This window comes from Equus przewalskii, chromosome 19, assembly GCF_037783145.1.
Source record: "Equus przewalskii isolate Varuska chromosome 19, EquPr2, whole genome shotgun sequence".
NCBI lineage: Eukaryota > Metazoa > Chordata > Mammalia > Perissodactyla > Equidae > Equus > Equus przewalskii.
This window is the reverse complement of record NC_091849.1, coordinates 12,093,191-12,115,072: the sequence shown is the minus strand read 5'-3', so window position 1 is coordinate 12,115,072 and position 21,882 is coordinate 12,093,191. Positions and strand designations below refer to the sequence as shown.

Here is a 21,882-nt window from a genome sequence, read left to right as displayed (position 1 = left end):
CTAAGGACCGACAGTCCTCAGTTCTGGCTCAAAAATGAATTCCATTTCATGATGGTAGAAATCACTGACACAGTCAGATACACACAATTTCAACAACATAATTCTGTGGAAAAAAAGGTTTTTATCATCACTGCTGAGGTAACTGGCATTACAATCTTGTAATACTAGCATCTAAGTTACAATTATAACTTTTAGTAATTTTACCCACTATCGTTAACAAAAGATCATGAAGTTACGCTTATGATGATCTTACTAAAACAGCCCCAGAAAACAGCCTGTTGAGGTTGTTTGCTGCAGAAAGACAGAAAATTTCCGTTGAAGTTTCCCTGAATGCTGTGCCACAGAAAGGGTCTGGAATGCTCCGTCTTTGCCATTTGTTAAAATTACGGCATACACTGCCCCCACTATAGGAATGCTCTGCTTTAGGGGATCTCTAAACCAATCTCCTGCAGGACAGGAACCCAGGAAAGAGGAGGTTATGTACCGAAGCATGCCACTTGCCAAAATTGAGACCCATCATCTCTCAAGATCACATCTAATCTGGAAAGCAAGGCAAATCACTCAAGTTTTAAACATGCAGTCACTTGGCAGTCACAGACTTAAGACCCATGGTTTGCAATATTCATGAAGGTCTGGGACGTGCAGTAAATTTCACTGAGAAACACATGAATTCTGCGCACTGCCAAGCCGGCACACGGAGTACTCACATGGGTGGCAGGTCAGTGTTGCAGACTACCCTGTGTCCACTTCTCAAAATTTCATTGCTCTTTATTCTTTGTTGTCAAGAGTGTAATACTTCAGCAAACCCTAAGCCCTCTGATTCTCCCTCCAGAAACCTCTCCAACTATCCACCTCCACCACCTTGTCCAAGGCCTCCCCTCTCACCCAGACATCCGCCAGGTCTCTGCGCCAGCCCCCGCATCTACTGGCCTCCCCCTCTATCCAACCCACACTGTGTGCAGCCAAATCCGCCACGAAAGCCAGCCTCCTCCCTCAGATTATTCTCTTAGAGCATCTTGGTCTTTGCCATCAATGTCCTCAACACACGCTGTAATTACATTATGTTTCCTTACTTGATAACTGTCTTTATATCTCTAGTAGTGGTTTATAGCCAGGGGTGATTCTGCCCCCCAAAGGGCACCTGGCAATGTCTGAAGACATTTTTGGTTGTTGCAATTGAGGGGGAGGGGCTGCAGTTGGCACGTAGTGGGCAGAGGCCAGGGAGGCTGCTAAACATCCTACGACACACAGGACGGCCCCCACAACAAAGAACCATCCAGGCCAGAACGTCATTAGCGCTGAGGCTGAGAAAACCTGCTGTAAACTGATAAAAATTTGAATGGATGTCTGAAAAAGGGTTCAATATTACTTTAAGCATATCCTTTACTCCTCTTTTATTCTACTAATTGTTAACACAAAGCAATAAAACATAATTTGGATTACTATCTTATATTTTAACACTATAAATAATAATACATGCTAGCAATAACTACCACCACGGGGGTGGGGGGAGCAGCCTTCACATTAGCACTAAAATTAAAGTACTCACATGTATTCATCATTAAGTACCTAAGAAAAAACTGAGGCACAAAGAGGTGTAACTTCTCCTGGGTCACTCAGCTAAGATGTGAAAGCTGAGATTCCATCCCAGGATACCTGATTAGAAAGCTTTTCCCACTACGCCAGACCATAGTTTTTACATGCAAGAAACAATAAAGTGTGGTGGTTAAAAACTTCTATGGGTTCAAATCCTGGTCCATGCCTTCTTATCTCTATGACATTGGACAAGTTACTTTACCTTCTAAACCTCAGTTTCTTCACCTGTAAAATGGGTAAGAAAACAGCACCCACCTCACAAAGTTGTGTGAGATTCATAAAAGGCAACAAGAGTAAATGTTTAGAATAGTAGTTAGCTTGTACTTGACACTCATTAAAATTTATCTCTTATCATCTAACAAATATGCAAATATTTTACATCTCTAGACCTTTGACTTGCATGAGTAATCAAGAAAACTAATTTTGGTTTCCTTGTTGAATAGGTATACTTTAGAATTAATTCAAAAATTAAGAAAAATAATGAAAATGTCGACTTCATCAATATCTGTACCTAATAACTCATAAACTTTTACACCTATAAGTACTATATTAAAAAAGTAAAGAAATTTATTCTTAATACACAATATTCCAAACACAAAAGAAACAGAAGTTTTTAGTAAGCCAAATAAGGTTATCATTTAAGGAATAGTTTTATATATATATATTCTCCAAAAAATATTTATTGAACAATTTCTGAAACAGCTTAGCTTGAAGTAATACTTTCCAAGTAAATTCTGTAAAAAATTTGTACACTTTATAAATCTTTTCAGTGGTACTATGTACCACAATGTATGACACTATATCTAGATATTACAATAACACTATCTTTATTTAAAAAAAAAAGACCACTTGGGGCTGGCCCCGTGGCCGAGTGGTTAAGTTCGCGCGCTCCGCTGCAGGCGGCCCAGTGTTTCGTTGGTTCGAATCCTGGGCGCGGACATGGCACCGCTCATCAAGCCACACTGAGGCAGCGTCCCACATACCACAACTAGAAGAATCCACAACGAAGAATATACAACTATGTACCGGGGGGTGTTGGGGAGAAAAAGGAAATAATAAAATCTTAAAAAAAAAAAAAAAGACCACTTGGTTTGGCATTTCTTTCATGGGTTACAGTAGGCAACTAGTTATCATTCCTAAAATAAGTTGTAATATGCGTTACACAATGACTGTAATAGCCTTACAATGTATTCTTCACCTAAACCATTTCTGACTCAACCACTACAAAACACTATTAACACTCAGCTCTCCTTCAGATTTCATCAGAAAACTGAGAAGTCAAATAAGTTTCCTTATATTTAGTAAATTTAACACATTGTATGATTTCCTCAAGAGAAACATATTTTTACTTAGAAATATTTTAAACAGTAGCTCAGAGTTTAAGTTAAAATTCCCAATCATATTTGTTTTTAAACAAAGACGTTGTCCACAATATCCACGAGAAAAGAAAAGACTAATACAATCATCATATCCAATTTACCACTTAGCCAAGAAAACAAAAAAGCCACAAAACGAGCATACTCACTATCACAAACTCACATACACATAGACAAACTCACTATCAACAATTTTCTATTTGATATGAAACTATTCCCAATAAAATATATTAACAGCAATGACAAAATTCCTAAAATTCATCTCTTAAGATATGCATATTTATCTCAAAACAAATGACTGATTTTCTTCTATCTGTTATGTAGAAAAATTCTTACAACTTACGTTGTTTCATTTTTCTTGTATTGTCTAGCTACACTGCTCTATAACATCCGTATATTAATGATTCCAGGTTAGTAACACATTCATTTCTGGTTACGGTTTAACCTACCATATTAGATTTTTCTGAGTGTATTATTCCCATCATAATTTATTTGACTTGCTGTTTAGGTCATTTATCTATATGCAAACACGCCAATTGAAGTTAGTTTCTTATTATAACAAGGGTGTACATTTGGTTTAATATGTTTAAACTCTTTTAATCAAATCTCGAGTGTACAAAATCATATGAAGGGTGGGAATACATACAACGTTACAGTCCTTTCACTTCACACAGAGAATCCACAGGCACTTCCACAAACATGTCTGTCACACCCAGGGGTATCTGCACAGTCACGTTACCAGCCATGACAGGTCAGCCAGCCCCCATTATCTGTGCCGCCGTGGCACACCTGAGGCTCCCTGCCCCTTCACATCACATTCTGGAGCAGCTCTAAGACAGACTCGCTCTCACAAGCTGCGGTCCTAGGAGTCCTCCCCCACTACCTCTCCATGGCAACCGCAGCTACAGAAAAGCCAGTCCACCTCTTACGCAAATGAAAAGAGGCCACAAATGTCAGCAGTCACAACATCCCCCTTTTCCCTCCCTCCTTAATTTCCTTCTTAAAGTAACAGTAGTGCATTCTTCTTCTTTTGCATTTTAGAACACCTTCTGCTGATTAGTGGTTGGGAGAGCAACTTAGGAAAATCAGAGTTAAAAATCCATCTGTATGACCACTTACATAACGTGACTGAGAATCCAAGGATGATTATGATTTGCTGAGTTTCATTTACCAAGCCAGTATATCTCAGCAGGTCCCCTCTGTATCTGGGCATTTTAGTATTTGAGAAAAGAAGGCTTTAAGATATTAACTATCCCACAATTTGGCTCTCTTAGAGAGAGAGAGAGAAGCTATCCATTACGATTAACAAGAAACACTCAGCACTCAATATGCAGTGTTTCTTTTGCAAGTTCCTATCTATTTAGAAAAGTCAGGGTTATTTTTTTACTTTTTGAACCAAATAGGCAATTATCCTAATAATCCTACAAGAGGAAAAAGCTGAACAGATTATCCTTCAACTGTTAGGCTTAGTTTGTATTGCAATTGTTTGAACAGCTTCCTTTCCTAAATATATTTTAGAGAAACAAACATAACAGCTAGTTTACACTTCATTTGGCTACAGAGATTGGAGAGCAGAAGTAATCTCCATCTATTCAACCATGACTAACAACGACTGATAAATTTAAAAGTGCCATATTTAAAAATATATGTTTTAATCCAAGGCATATACCAAAATATCAAATTATGTCTATTTTTATCCAACATGTGACTGTCTAATAATAAGAATTCCAACTGAAATAGCATGAAGCAAGCTCAACCAGCCCTGCCCAGTTCCAAGAAGATTCCCAGAGGCGAAGCTCAGGAAGAGGTATGGGTCCACAGCAGAAGGGCAGTCAGGGGATTCCGGGCAACGCCTGAAGGCTGGAAACAGTGCACAGCAAGCGAGGTGAACCATGGGGAGGGATTCAGCCTTTCTGAAGTTCCCGTATAAACCAGGCGGCAGAGAGAAGGATGTGGCTGGAGAAGGAGACAAGATGATGAAGGACTTAGTGCCGCGAAAAAGATCTAAGCCTTGATGCGGAGGTCTCTGGTTAGAGTATAGCATTTCAGACAACACAATGACACGACCAGATCAAAAACTGCTCAAATTATTAATTGCTTTTGCTTCTAAATGTTTAATGCAAATTCCCTCCCCTGCAAAAAAGAAGTGTGGGATAAGAAAGTAGGAATGTTTATATGTCTCAAAATTACACAGGTATTAACCACACAGAGCAAGCAAACTACTTTTTAAAAAGGTGCTAGGTGAAATTTTCTTTTCCAAAGCTTAACAGGTCAACCCAGTGTGACCCAGATCATGAGACTTGTGCCAAGCCACCGCCATTACAGACGTGTATGCACCCGGGCTGCCTGCCCAACGGCAGGAGCCACACCTACAAAACCTGGAAAAATCTATCTCCATTCCAGAACTTACTATCCCAAAGTAAGTTCTTTGTTCAGGTTATCTGTCTTCCAGGCTAGACTGGAAGAGCCATATTTTATTCATTTTTATATCCCTAACATCTAACACTATATTTGCTCCGTGAGAAATGCCCCAAAATATTGTGAATAAACACTCTCTAGGTTCCTCTCTCAGCTATTAAGAATGATGATTCTAGGATTTTATTTAAGAATCAACTTCAAAAGAGCCAGCCAACTTTGGAGTAGGCCTAAGATGAAATTTACATCATCAATTGCTTTCTTTAACCTTCTTTTCACTATTCCTGTTTCTCTAAACACATGACTGGATGAATGCTATTTTCAAAAAAACCAAAATTTTCAGAATTACTATTAAGCACTTTAAAAATGCAGTAAGTGTAAATTTTACACAAATTTTCCAAATCATTGGCAATACATATGACAACTGGCAAATGCTCCCAGATCAAAGCCCCTCACATTACAGCAGCATTTTGGTTTTACAATGCTCTTCTTTTTAGAATCCACACATACAGCTTACAGATTCTGTGAAAAGGGGTAAAGGAAAACATCCAGACCTCTCAAAGACGGTGAGGCCTTTTTAAAAATAGATACAACAGCTATCAGAATAAATCTGATTATCCGGATTCCTTTCTTCCCACATTAAAGAGACATGACAGTTCAACATGCTGGCTTCAGGGACTTATTAACTCAATCTAATATTCTTCACATTTTACAATTACTGTATGATTATTGATTTCTAAGGGGAATTCTGAAGAAATACCAACTCCCTTCCCATCCTCCAAAGAATAATTAAATCTTATAGTCACCATTCAAATCTATTTAGAACGGAAAATTGAGATCACCTCTTAAAGTCCCTTTAGCCTGATGGTAGGATGTGCAACCAACATCAAGACTGTGTTCCAGACAACAGTCTCATGTGCAAAACTCTCAGAATGAGGCAAGGACGAGCACGAGGTTTGCTGTGAACTATAGGACTCCCGACCACTTCAACTGTGAGGACCTATTTTTGACAAAAAACTATGTAGTCCTCCTGGTGACAGTAGTTATAATTTTACTATTTGTTGATTTAGGAAGCATATCAGTGATAAAAAATATACATAAAAGCAATACATTAAATGAATCTGTATTTCATTACAATAGCATCTACATTCCTTGATCTATTTCAAATATAGTAGCATCAAAATATATTAAGTGATTGCAAGATCATCACCACATTGGGTTTATCTCAGGAATGGAAGGGCAGCTTGACACCAGAAAATCCATTCCTGTAATGCACTATATAGATATATTAAGGAAAAATATCACCATACAAGCCACAACAGAGTGATAAAAATTCCATACTCATTCCCAGCAAAACACTCAGAAAGTTCTAGTTAGAAGATAATTTCTGAAACTACATAAAGAATGTCCACGAGAAGCTAACTACAATCACTGTATTTAACCATGGACTATTGGAAGCGTTCCCATGAAAGTCAGAATTTTACCGAGAGACTATTTAATACTTTACTAGAGGATCTGGACAAGTCAATAAAATAAGAAAAAATTTTTTAAAGAGTTACGAAAATTGTAAAGGAAAAAACAAAACCATTTATTTGCAGATGATATGATTATTTAGTTTAAAAAATCAAAGAAAATTAACTGAATTAATAAGAATGAATAAGAATTCAGTCATGTGGTGATATATAAAACCAACTTAGAAAAATCAATAGTTTTAACATACCTCCAAATGTACTACAAACAAAACCAAAAATAGTATATATAGAGAGAAGGCAAATGTGGCAGGATGTTAATAGCTATGAATTTAAGTGAAGGAAACATGGGTATTAATTATATTAATCTTATTACTTTTTTTAAGAGGCTTTTTTAAATTTTATTTTCTTTGCAGGGGAAGATTTGTCCTTTGCTAAGACCTGTTGCCAATCTTCCTCCTTTTCTCCCCTCCAAAGCCCCAGTACAGAGTTGAGTATAGTACTAAGTCTTTCTAGTTCTTCTATGTGAGCCGCCGCCACAGCAGGGGTACTGACAGACGAGTGGGGTTGTTCCACGCCCAGGAACTGAACCCGGGCCACCAAAGTCGAGCGTGCCAAATTTTAATCACTAGGCCATCAGGACCGGCTCTTAATCTTATTAAAGAATATCACACTCCTTCAGTCTAAGGCTCCACACAACATGGTAAATAAATTCCAGACCTTTCCTTCCTCTTCAAATCCTCTCACGTTGCTGTTACCCCACTAGCAGTTTATTTATCCTATTTTACCTCCAAATAAGTCTGGGGGCATTTAAACATTTTCTGCTCTGCATTCTCTGGTTCTTTATTAACTAATCCCTTTATATCTCAGCTTTTCTTCCAACTTTTGCAGCAGATCAAGGCGAACTCTAATCTAGATCTCCAGAACCAGTGCCCTGAGCCTTGCTAACCCAATCCATGACTTTCGCTAACTAAATTGCTGAGTGACCAAATGTATAATAAAAAACAAAACACTAACTCATCCTTTCCACGAGTGTTCTACAAAGTACAGTTCCCCTAAATGATGTGCAACGTCCTTCCACGTCTCACTGTATAGAAACAGCACTGGCTTAACAGGACCCTTGTCTTGGGCACATGTTTATCTAAACCATTTTGCTTATTTTGGGCTTAACTTGTTTTGTGAGCAGGTCAAAGCTTTTTAATCCTGGTGATGAAACTACATGCTTCAAAACCACAATGCTTGCTGAAAGAATTCAACTGACACCAATTTGCTAGCTCAGAAAAAATTCCAGCTCAGAAGTCAAATACTCGGCCAAAAGGATTAATGATTTCTTCTCCTCCAGACTGGGTAATTGGTGAGACGAAAACACATAAATAAAGTGTCCGTATTGTCTGCTCTGGTTTGTGGCAGCTCCTCAGATCAAGCACAGAGGTTTTCTATTTTAAACAGAGGCCATGAAAGATGATAAAATTAATGAGAAGGATTTTAATTGAAGAATTCTCTTTTCTTTCCAGTTTAGATCCGTCAAGCACACTGTAACTTTTGATTCGTTAACATTTATTAGAGGTGTAATTCTATAACGATTTATGTATTTACTATTACACTTTCCCATGAGGCAGTAAACGCCACAAGAACAGGAACCTTGTCCATCCTGTTTTGCACTGTAGTTTGACTAAAAGCATGAAAACACTCAATACACACTCATGAAAGTGTGTGTGAAAGTACACCAAACAGAAGCTAACAAACATAACTTTCTTAAAATTACCACAGGATAATTACAAAAATTAGTATTATAATCCTGAATTAGGTTCTCAAATGCTCAGACTTTTTAGTGAACAAGAAGCAAGACATTTTTGATCAAATCATACATGTTAATTAGAAAAGTGCAGACAGAGGTGCTAGGATAATCATTAGATAAAATGGAAACAAACTAACCACACAACAGCAAGGGAATGCGAATTACGGCAAAGTGATATGGTACAATATCACACAGTCCTTTGAAACTGATTTCTACAAGGAATTTTAATGACATTCAGAAATACTAGTGACAGATACTATTAAAGGGGAGGACCACAAAATATATACAATATGATCCCAACTGTGTATCAAAATTTATATATATATAATTATACACTCATATGTATGTGTGTATAAATGTGCATGCATATAATCTAAATACAAGTATACATATACACATATCAAATATATCAAATTGTTAGTTATTTCTGGATGGTACAATTATAAGTGACTGTAATTTTTTTAAAGAGTGTGGATCTTTCAAATTTTCTGCAATACACATATATCAACAAATAAAATGTTTTTATAAATCTCCCTATGGAGGGGGAGATAAACATGGATTATATTCTATTTTTCATATCTTATTTTCTACGGCATCGACATTGGTATCAATCCAATTATTTACACAGTCATCAAATGAGTGAACCAAATATAATACTCCAAAATGCCTCAGATTGGCATCACAATTGACAGATTAAAGTAACTGAACACAGAGCAGACACTTTGTATACGTTGCTGAGGGCTCCTAACCATGAGAGCTTGAAAGCTATTAGGCTTCAAGTCCAGCAGACTCTACTTGAAACGCAGAAAGGGAAGGTAATGCATTTTTTCTGATACTAACAAGTTGTCACTCTTTTTCTATATGGAGAATGATGAAAATGTACATTCTCTTTCTGTTAACCTACTGGGGAGATTCTTTACTGAAAACAAATTACCTTAAATATGGAACAAGCGCTATGCATCAAGACATTCATCATAATAGTATTTATTGTGGAAAAGAACTGGAAGCCCCCATACAAAGGGCTTTCTGTATTTATCTCTTGTGTTCTTATATCCTCACTTGTTTTGTTTTGGGTTTGATAAGGTTGGGAAAGGCAAATCAGTGTTTCTTTTCTCTCCAAACATATCTTGGCTGAAGGAGTACACAACCCCCAACACCCCCCCACCACCACACACACACATGTACACACACACTTTGGTTTCAGTCAAGACATGGAGTGAATTCTGCCCTTACCTAGGGCTATAGAGTCTGAGAACTCTCCACTCCATCTCCCCAGGGCCTTAGACTATTTCCACCGGTCTTTTGCCCCTACGACTGGCAGGTATCTATTTTTATTTCTGTTATAGCCAAACATTTGGGTTAATTTATAATTAAAAATGTTTTCCTTTGGTAACTTTTTTTCCAGAGCTTATAACACATTTTTATGCTGTTTCTCTTATTTTTACCCTTAGTAAACTTTTTCTTCTTATGTGACCAGAAGAAAACCCCACTCTTCTTTTAAACAAACCATCAACTGACATCAAGACATCTCAATTTTTAAAGAGCACCAAGTAAAATGTGGCCGGATATGCCACAGAGCATCCCAACAAAGAACTAGCAAATTAGGAAAAAATAAGAAGAATTTTATATCTTATTTCCTGCAAACCTGCATTCTGAAACACCATGTACTCTGGACACATAGCCTTTCAGACTTTCCCCAAATGGGTCTGTGAATTAAAGCAGCTGGACAGAAAGTCTTCTATCTAGGGAAAAAGTAGTGCTATGAAGTCTAATGGGCACACAGCCCATTTACAGGAACTATACAGCTTTTCCAATAATGAAAATCAAATTATTTCAAAAACTGTGGTGATGAGAATCCCCACCACTCACTCCAAGAAATTATGGTCTGAGCATCTGTTACAAGTTCTCAAAAGGTAACATTTTCTAACCATCTTGGCATGCATTTTTAAATCATAGGAACAACTGTTCCATCAACTAAAATTTCTCGCTAACAAGTAGTTCCCTAGCCTTAATCTGGTGAAATGAGATCTTTGGGTTTCATTCTAGGTTGAGAAAAGAAGGTAAGTTGAGGCAACACCATGCACTGGGAATAGCATGGTTTTGTTTTCACAGAAACTGAGGCTCGATTTCTGGTTCTGCCCCTTCCTAGCTGCCTAATACCAGGCAGGTGACTCTTCACACCTCAGCTTTTTTACCAAAAAAAAAAAAACCCCAAAAAACAAAAAAATTACCCAGTACCATCTGCCTCACAAGATGGTTTTGATTCCTAAAAGAGATAACTGATGTAACATACCAGACACAGAGACTTTCAATATATATTAGCTCTGACTCCCTTCTTCACGAGTACAACATTTTTAAACTGACCAAATAATTTTAAACACGTAAGAGTCACACAAAATTATAACTGTTTCATGTACTATGGGCAGTATATTTAGAACATTAATTTTTTTAAAAAAAGATCTTTAAGAAAGCTAAAATGTATTAATAAAAATCCCCAAATATTATATCACGCTATGCAAAGCTATCCCTAGGTAGCCCTTTAAATATGTATTTGCCTATTCTGGGCGCTTCTGGTAAGATACATTTCATTATTTATACGTGTGTCCTCGTTGGGCAAAACATAATCTAAGGAAAGGAATAAATATCTTCCTAATGTGAACGGATATAGCATGGTTTTATACCCCCAGAAGATATTTCTTTATTCATCCAAAGCTGCGTACAATTAGAAGTTACAGTTTCCAAATACTGCTTTTAACCCAAAGGCATGTTTGCCAAGGTAGCAACAGCTGTGGCCGTCTCCTAGCGCTGTATGGACTAACCGCACACCACGGCATGCCTTACTCATTTGGAAAGTCCCCGCCATAGCGTTTGGACACATTCTGAAACCAGAGAGAACAGTTCCTCCTATAACTCATCTGGGCAAGTTAATATAAAAGAACGATTTTTCAGAAAGCCACAGAGGTTCTCTCCCAAGCCTGCTGACGCATCATTATGGGTAAGCGCAGTTATAGAAAGAGAAGCTAACCTAACATGAAGAAAGAGCACACTGGGTAACAGTTACGAAGGACAACAACAAGAAATAAAAACTTCAATCCCTCTCATAAGGCAATTTTAGAAGCCCCGACTCATGCGCCATCCTTCCCGACAACTTCCTTCCCCAAAGGGAGAGAGAAAAGAGGTGCAGTCCGCACGTTAATGTGTGAAGTGTAACTAGGCTGGTTTCCTTTCCTTCAGAAATATAAAGCATACGTCAGTGTACACATACATACACCCATATTTTACCTATAAATTATATAACGTTTTTATACATATATACACACATATAGTCACATGCTGCTTAATGATGGGGACATGTTCTGAGAAACGCATTATTAGGCGATTTCGTCGTTGTGTGACATCAGAGTGCGCTCACACAAACCTAGATGGTCTAGCCTACTACACACCTAGGCTGGATGGTACTCATCTTATGGGACCACTGCTGTATACACGGTCCGTCATTGACGGAAACGCCGTTGTGCGGTGGCTGACTGTATACACACAGTAAAGACAAAAATGGAAGAATAAATCTAATATTTTTAAATGATTATTTATTGAAGGGGGAGGACAGAGATAGAAGCTGGACATCTTTGACAATACCCTGTTTTCTAGATTACACTTCGGAACCGTATGCATATTTTACATAATTACAGAATAAAAATTTCAAATAAAATCATTCCTAAAAATCAAAAATTAAACGTGACAAATGAATTCACTATGTACTGAGTCGTAGCATAATCAGATAGGAACAAATGACATTGAAACACAGTACTTCAGCTACACATCCCTACTGCTACATATCCTAAGAACAAAAGAAAATGCAAAAAAATGTTGATGGTGGTGTTGGCATTATTATTCCGAACCTGTTGTGTGTATATCGGGGAATAAAGCAAATAAGTAATTCTATCACTCCAAGAGTCCTTGAGAATAAGGTCTCTCATTGTGAGGGAAAGGAGATACAGATACAAGATCAAGAGGTTAAGTAAAAACTCTATAGTCCTGATTTTTGTCTCAAAATATATATGTGTATTTGTACATATGCATACACACACAGAGGGTCTATTGGACAGGCCTAGAAACAATGGCCAGCCCAGCAGCAATGAACACACTAGCACCCAGACTGGCTCCCAGATACTGCATCCCCCACCATGTCTGGGCTTCATCAACAGAGCATTTCAATTGGTAGAGACCAAGAGCAAGAGCAGAGGTGACTGAGGAAAAGGCTGAGCCAAGACTTGAAAAAAGGAAGGACCAGTCTGTTCAGATGAAGTACATGGTCCTGCCCACCAGGGGGTGCAGGTGAGGGCACCTGCCGAGAGGCTGGCTGGAGGGGGAGGAACAGAGGACAGCCTGGCTGCCAGGATAAGCAGCTTACTCTGAAAGGAGAAGAAAGCATTTTCTGATTTTTGAGGGGAGGGAGGAGGGAAACAGATTAGATCCAACGATACTCAGTCCTTCTGCTGGCTCCTTTTATGAATTATGGTACCGAGTCTTTCAATACCCATGGGTGCAGGCATGACCTTTCTCCTTTGCAGATGAGGATGTGAAGGCTTACCTATCACACAAGGAGTAAATGGGAGAAACAAGATTCTAAGCCCCATAGCAGTTTCCTAAGGCAGATGCTCCCCCTGGGCTGGTGGGCTAGACGGCCTGTGTTCAGGGCAGATAATGGTGCCAGCATAAGGACAGCTTAGAGGCCAGAGGCCCAGGCTGAGCTGATCAGAGAGGGGGCTTCGATTTTCTCAGGAGCAACAGCAACAGAGACACTGAACGTGTACTTGACCTAGACGCTACACCAGAGAGCCCAGGACACCCAGCAACAGCCCAGTCACAGGCACTCTCCCAGGGAATACCTGATTCTTCATCCTCATTTTAACATTACAAACCAGCTCATCAAATTCCAACTCTCTTTCTCATTCTAACAATTACATCTAAAAAGGAAGCAAAATTTCACAGAATAAATGTTCCCTCATTACACAATAAAAAGTGCTGAAATCCCACATAGGGCACGCTAGAAAAAGGAAGCTTATTCAATAAAACTACTCAAACTTGCCAGGAAAGTATATACTTATTAGTTAGATATCCACAAACTTAATGTGTTTTTAAATAACCTTGAATTATCTGTAAATCATACTTCCATCTTTTTTCTACACATAAATGATATTGATTACTTGAGAGAGCAGACAAAAGTATCTTCTTTGGATAGTTGTGTTGATTTGTAGACAGAGAACTGGGTGAACCTTATATATGGAAAAGCACTTGTTCGATTCCTAACATTCTAGTCATTTAAAGAGAAGCAATCGATTCAGGCAGAGCAACAGGCATGATGGTCTGAGCACAGCCTTATACACTCCACCAAGCATGGTCACCCCCAAAGCTGCCTGAGGTCAGAGGCCACGTGGCTCCTCCTCCCCAGGGTGACGGTCCACCCATCAGTGAATCTGAGAGAGAGCAAGAAACTGAGTGAGAGAGAGGCGGGCAGGCACAAAGAGAACCCCTCAGGCGGAAGGCTGCTCATGATGAGGGGCATGTGCCAAAATCACCTGTCACTGAAACACAGATGAATTCTGCCATAAGAAATATCACTAATCCCAAACTTCCATACACCAAAAAGATTCCTACATTTTAGCACCTGTTTCAAGGGTGCTCCTATTATCAGATAATCTAAACCCCATAATAAAGGTTATGGTTATAAACGGTTTGGCAGAATCACCCTGCCCACAGACACACATTTTCTGTATTCACCCCTCTGCTCTTCTCCTCTGGATAACCAGGAGTTGGCTATACACTGGAACCCGAAATCTCATAATGCACAGAGATTAGTTATTTTAACATATTCTTTCACCGACATTCTTATTGAAATGCAGTAAGCAGCCAGCGTTCTCAGTAGATACCACATAAACACTTTGAGGCTTGATTTAGGTTTGAATTGAGCAGACTAGTGGTGAGAAAATAATACAAAAATGTTCCTGCGCAGAAAGAACAGCTGCACCATTTTGCTCAAAGGCAAGCCAGTACCTGGGAAGAAAGCATTGCAAAACAAGCCTGTATGCCAGTTTCACAAAGACTCAGGACATTTTTATCAAATAATATTAAGAAAGAGACAAATCTGGTTTTAACTTCTAGAGTTCTTCAACTCAACTGGAAAGATAATAGGAAAAATAAGAATCTGATTTTCAATCTTTATATTGAATTTCAAAAAGGGAGTGTATCCAGGTACCATCAACGACAGATTCACCATGCATGTTTTGAAATATCATGTGAATCACAAATAACATCCTGATTACTGAAAAAAAATGATTTTGGGAGGGATGGTGGGCATTTTCGGTTGGAAGGCTAAGAGATGTTTGTAAAGAGACAGAATATTGAAAATATAAGCCATCTCTTCTAAATACTAAATGATCGTTTAATGTCTGGGTGACAAAGTTCAGAAAAATATGATCATAATCCTTTATTCAAGCAAAACTTCATTCCCTTATTCAAAGGAGTGGAAAAGTGTGGACTCTTGGGCCGCTGGAAGGTGCCGTTTCAGGAACAGTGCTGAGGTGCTGTGCCCACGGCCAGTCAGATGCTCTGCACAGCCCAGCTGCTCCCTTCAGTGGACCCCAAGGTTCCCAGAACTCAGGACTTTTTAAGGGGAACAAATAAGTGTCCAAAAAGGGGTTCCCTCCTTAACAGGGAACCTGGAAAAAGCTTAAAACATCCACAGACACAAAAGCTGGTAAGAGAAGGAGGTTCCAGGCATATCATAACTGCTAAATGGGAACTCCAAGAGTCAAGCAGAGTTCACTAATAAACTCTGAGGGTCTCTAGCCTCATCCCAAAACTATGCAAACTGCGCAAGGACTCAGATTTTAAAAAGCAAGGAGGCGACTGTTTTGAATAGAAGAGTGCAATGAACCCAAAATGGTCTGAAACTCTTTCCTGGTTGGCTTACCGAGAAAATTCAGAGTTTCCCATGACTGCAGGTAACACTTCTTACAAAGGAGAGAGCAGTATATTAAAATGCTTCCTACTTAGTGCATCAACAGGAATGAGGTGGTCTGCTTGGAATGACCTTGAGCTTCATGAAAACGAAAGGAAAAAGCACCCTCGGACAACGCCACCCCAAGAGGGCAAACTGCGCAATAGCAATTAGCAATCTGACAGGGTGGGAAAAAGATGTGTCTGCGTGCAGACGACCTGCAAATGTGACAATGTACCCCAGTAGCTGAGTGACCTGGGACAAGTCACCTGACCTGCCTGGGGCTGTGATGAACCTGCCTCCCCAGGACTGTGAGCACTGAGAGGTGGCAACACATGGGACAGTGCCCAGCACAGGGCCTGGCGTCAGTGAGCACTCAGTACAATGTCACCTTCACTTTCCCCAGGATTCCTTCCAAAAACACTATGTCACCCACTGGCCAACTGTACAACTTCCTGCTTCCCCTGACAATGATCTTGGCACAGAGCCTCCAATCATTTAAAGCGGCATAGTCTCTAAGGTCCTGGGACAGCACTGTACAAGGGTTGTGCTTTACATGGCATGTCCCCAAACTTAAGTTTTATAAAACTTACACATATCTCATAGGCAGTAAGGATTACATGACTTATAAATTATTGTAAAAGTATCGGAATAGCATCTTATGCACTTAAAAGTGTGGCAGAGGTAAGATGAGGCATTTGGGTATGACAGAGCAGAATTCTACTCCCAGTCTCTCCTGCGCCATTTATTTCCTGTGGGGCCTGTGGCTTCTGGCTCCTATATGCCTCAGTTTTCTTCTATCTGAAATGGAGACAACCCAAGTAGCAACATGCTATAGGATATTGTTGGAGGATTAAATGAGGTAATGAGATTAGGACAAGTCCAGAGATACAGTAAGAACTCAATAAATGTTGGCCAATATCCTTAATAATAATATATAAATTACTATTACCAAATAGTTAATCTTTAAACTACCATGCAAGATTAGAATATCAAAGTTTTTGCAAAAACATAAAAAGACTCTTTGAACACAATCTTAGAGTCTATAAAATCTACAAAGGTAATTCAGATACTCAGGACAACCAAGGTAAAATTTTTCTAGTCCCTATATTGCTAAAATTATTAAATCTCTTCTCCCAGTGAATTCTGGGTAATTTAAATTACACGGAATTATTTCATCTCTTCATTCAATGTTTCACAAAAGATACTCAGAATTCTTTTGAAAATCACATTCATTTACAAAAAGAAACTTTTTAAGTATTAAAAATACAAATTAATTGCTGGATTTCAAATTGGTAGAATTTATAAGGCAATTAAAAGTATGACTTCCTGATATTTGTAAATATAATCAATCTTTTTTGGTAATTTTTTTCAGGTGTACATCATTATATTTCTATTTCTATGTAGATTACACCATGTTCCCCGCCCAAAGACTAGTTACAATCCATCACCATACACATATGCCTAACCCATCCCTTTTGTCCTCCTGCCTCCCCTCCTCCCCTCTGGTAACCACCACTCCAATCTCTGTCTCTACATGACTGTTTGTTGTTGTTTTTATCTTCTATTTATGAGTGAGATCATACAGATGAGTGAAATATGGTATTTGACTTTCTGACTTATTTCACTCAGCATAATACCCTCAAGGTCCATCCATGTCGTCACAAATGGCCATATTTCATCACTTTTTATGGCTGAGTAGTATTCCATTGTGTATATATACTACATCTTCTTTACCCATTCATCCCTTGATGGGCACCTAGGTTGCTTTTCTTGGTATTGTGAGTGATGCTGCAATGAACACAGGGGTGCACAGATCTTTATGTATTCATGTTTTCAAGTTCTTTGGATAAATACCCAGCAGTGGAATAGCTGCTATGTACGACAGATCTATTCTTAATTTTTTGAGGAATCTCCACACTGTTTTCCATAGTAGTGGTACCAGTTTGCACGCCCACCAGCAGTGTATGGGAGTTCCCTTTTCTCCACATCCTCTCCAACACTTGCTATTTCCTGTCTTGTTAATGATAGCCATTCTGACAGGAGTGAGGTGATATCTCATTGTAGTTTTGATTTGCATTTCCCTGGTAGTTAGTGACACTGAAAATCTTTTCATGTGCCTACTGGCCATCTGTATATCTTTGGAGAATGTGTTCAGATCTTTTGCCCAATTTTAAATTGGGTTGTTAGTTTTTTTGTTGTTGAGACGTATGAGTTCTTTATATATTTTGGATATTAACCCCTTATCAGATATACAGTTTGCAAATATCTTCTCCCAATCGTTAGGTTGTCTTTTTGTATTATTGATAGTTTCCTTTGCGTGCAGAAGCTTTTGAGTCTTATATAGTCCCATTTGTTTATTTTTTCTTTCATAATCAAATTTTCATTAGGCATGTTTGTGCCACTATAGATGCTATGGAAAGCATTTAACAGGCATGCACTGTTAAAATTATAATGCATTTTTAATAAATGAGGTTTGAGATCTGTTATAAAAAGGTGTTTACATGCTCTGAATACCACTGCTAACAGTCCCTCTAGCATTGGGCATTCATTCAGAATTCTTATTCAGGAAACCAGAAACCTGTTTTCCCTGTCTACCACTCATTGTTTTAAAATAGTGGTCCCCAGAGGGACAGGCCCACCCCCAGCATGCATCGTTTACATGTGTGGGACATTAAAAAAAGAAAACTTTTCACCACGGAAAATTCCGAAAACATAAAGAATTTATAAAATGGTATAACCCCGCATTCTCATTCTCACCCATCTTCAGCAATTATCCTGGCTCCCCACCACCCCTGAGACCCAGCCCTCAGATTATTCTGAAGTAAAACCCTGTGGAATTTTAGTTTGTCACTGGAATGCCACTGGCATTCAGAGGACAGACATCTGAGTTGTTAGAAATCCCATAAAGCCTAAGACAGTCTCTAAATAAAAATTTTAGAAGTGCCACTAATAATCCGGCAAGAGAACACTGGTGAGTGTCTGATTCAATGGGAACTACTTCTGCGCTTGATACTGAAGCAACCATCACTCACCAAGCTACGATAAACCCAGTAAAATGAGAAACACTGTTAATGAGCACTCATGAGCATCATATATCATATGAAATGCCTGCCTAATTAACCAATTTTTTAAGGAAAGAGAATAGCTAAAAATAGTGACTTCAGAATCAAAATTTAGGATATTTAAAGCAAACATTAAGAAATGTTATTTTTTTTAAAAAAAGGATAGTGAAGCCTAACTTACCCTTTTAGAATTTAAAACTCACTAAAAAGCTACTGTCAACAAAATAGTATGGTATTAGCAGAGGAATAAATTAGTAGACCAGGTAAGAGTCAAAGTATATAGGGGAAGTTACTACATGGCAATTCGGTGAGATTCTTCATTTAATAAACCATCCTGGCAGTTTGGCTTTATTTTTGGGAAAAAAATAGGCTCCCTACCTCACAATATATACAAAAATAAGTACAAATGGATTAGAGATCTAAATGCAAGAAATAACACACTATACTGAATTCAAGGCATCATTTATAACACGAACCATTATTTTATATGCCACCGAAAATAAGATGCACTACCAGTTAAACTATGACACACTATTATAAGAAAGAACTTCAGAGATGTGAAAGTGTTAACAAAAAAAACAACTGCATCTTAGAATCAATAAAATATAGTATTTCTATTAAAAATATTAAAAGAAACTTTAAAAGATTTTTATGTTACTGCAGGTTAGAAGAGGAAAAATGTTGATGGAGTTGACTACATAAAAGTTTTTAAATTTTGTATAATAAAAGGGTACCATAAATAGAACTAAAATAGACTGGGAGAAACATTTGTAAATAATATGAGCAGCAAAGTGTTAAGACTCCCAAACAGAAAAAGCACTTCTTCAAATTGATGAGAAAGGGACCAACATCTAAGAAAGTGCGTAAAGGTTTTGAAGAGGCAATACAGAGGACTAATAAACACAGTAAGTACAAATTCAGACAAGACACCACTTATTACTCATAACAATTAACTGAAAGTAAACTGCAGTGATGGTGAGGATAAAGAGAAGAAGGAGGAAGAGGTGCTGCTCCAAACCTTTCATCCAGAAATCTAGCACCACCCATTACAATCTACAGCTGTGGTCCTGCTTTGGCTTAGGAATTGCAATTTGGGGATTCTATGCTATAAAAATAAAAGCAGAAAAAACATCACTAAGCCAAATGTACACACCAAGGATGTTTGCTGCAATAGTCTATGATGGCAAAAATAACAACAAAAACAAAACCAATTAATTTAATCTATCAAAGAAATAAATGAATAAATTAGGTACATTCATATCTTAGATTATATAACTAATTAAGCTATGAATTAAGATCTATATGTGATGAGCTGAAGGATGTCCACATCAAACTATTAAGTGGAAAAAAAAGCAAGCTAGAATGTAAGATGTATATGTATATAACATATATATATAGAGGATGTGTGTGTATTTATATATATAGTATATAATATCCCATCATTTTGGTCAAAAAATAAAAAATGAGTGGGGCTGCCTCACGTGCTCCACTTCAGTGGCCCGGGGTTCACTGGTTCAGATCCTGGACGTGGACGTACACACCCCTTGTCAAGCCACGCTGTGGCGGCATCCCACATACAAAATAGAGGGAGATGGGCACAGACGCTAGCTCAAGGACAATATTCCTCAGCAAAAAAGAGAAAGATCAGCAGCAGATATTAGCTCAGGGCTAGTCTTCCTCAAAAAAATTAATTAATTAATTAAAAATAAAAAATTAGCAAACCTCTCTTTGTGTTATTTATTTCTAAAAACAGAAAGATGTAGAAGGAGATACAGCAAGATGTTAATAGCTCAAAATGGAAAAAAACAGCCAGCCAGCCAGACCAGTCTACAGATCCACAGCCCATCAATTAGACCCTTTCTCTGAATAGGTGAAGTTAGAATTCCTTTTCTGCCTCTAAAGAAGGTTATATGGTGCCAACCTTCCCCAAGTCCGAGCCCCCAGGTCTGAGAGACCACTCTGCTTCTGGTAGTTATACGTTTCCTAAATCTTGGGCTAGAGTTGCGTTTCTCATGTACGAAATGAGAAAACTGTGCGACACGACCCGTTTCAACATTCTATTCTACCTATTTTTGCAAAACTGCAAGAGAAGTGTTAGAAACTCTAATTGATTACGATTTATTATTCAGTAAAACAAAAACTTTATGACAAAATAGACAAAAATCACAATTCTGCTTCCTTTCTCCTTCTAAATACAACTGCAAAGAAGGTACAGCAGAAATGGAGATGAAAAGAAAGGAATTCACCACCTCTGTCTAACCTGAGAAAAATTCTCCAAAAACTAAACTGTTTGGGGCAGCATTACTTTGGAGGGAGAACCCTTGATCTCACTCACTGGGTTCAAGGACAATCAGTAAGGTGTGACTGAAAAGCACATTTAAATTTGCACACCCTAAAACAAACACACTGTATAAAGCACCTCACCCGGCACAGCCATTTGCTTTAATTACAGACAAGCCACAAATAAAGAAATGGTTTTAAGTAAAATATAGCCTAGAGCATGCTTTTTCCACAGGGCACTACTGCCTCAAAGGAAGGGAAAAGTGGATCTTGGGGCACAAAAAACCCCGTAGCTGTTACCACGGTATGTGGCCTTTCAGATCTCAGCACCGCTCAACAAGATCCTATTCAGTCCTTAGTAGTCCACTTTTCTCATTAGGTAGAAATTTAATTTAATTTTAAACCAATTAATGGCTAATTTAATTTTTCTCCTTAATACGGTGATAATGAAAAAAAGTTTGAGAAATACTCATCTAGACCACACCTACAGAGTAGGGTTACAAGTAATACGAAAAAAGATCTTACTTATTAATAAGCTCTCGCCTAAACTCTGCACACACAGAGTGCACCTTCAGGCTGTCTATTTGGCTTGGAATTGTTTCAACTGTTGTTAGGTGTAAATTAAAACTCTTACTAGCTAACCATTGGTAAAAACATCCAAACTATTAAATAATCAAATTTGAATGTTAAACTACCTCTGAACTATTAAAAATTAATCTTAGTCACATATTTTAAGCACCTCTGCTAAGGGTATATGCATAAAATATTTAGATTTAGTAAGTGCCTTCAAATATGTTTCCCCAAAATATTCAAAACACGTCCACACTGAAAAACGTCCAAGTGTCTAAGACAATTCTAAACATATTGGAACTCAAAATTCACT

General features: G+C 38.1%; 1 protein-coding gene across 10 annotated transcripts in view; it reads right to left on the bottom strand.

The window, feature by feature from the left end:
* The window catches only part of HIVEP1 (HIVEP zinc finger 1), a 135,789-nt gene that overhangs the window by 85,669 nt on the left and 28,238 nt on the right, over positions 1 to 21,882 (bottom strand). Inside the window, exon 1 of one of the 10 annotated variants that reach the window (XM_070584074.1) lies at positions 3,619 to 3,903. The exons of 8 other annotated variants lie outside the window; for them this stretch is intronic. The gene's annotated coding sequence lies outside the window, so the exon portion shown is untranslated. Of the gene's footprint in view, positions 1 to 3,618; positions 3,904 to 21,882 lie in introns of those variants that run through there. One more of the 10 variants, XM_070584075.1, reaches the window with a different exon arrangement.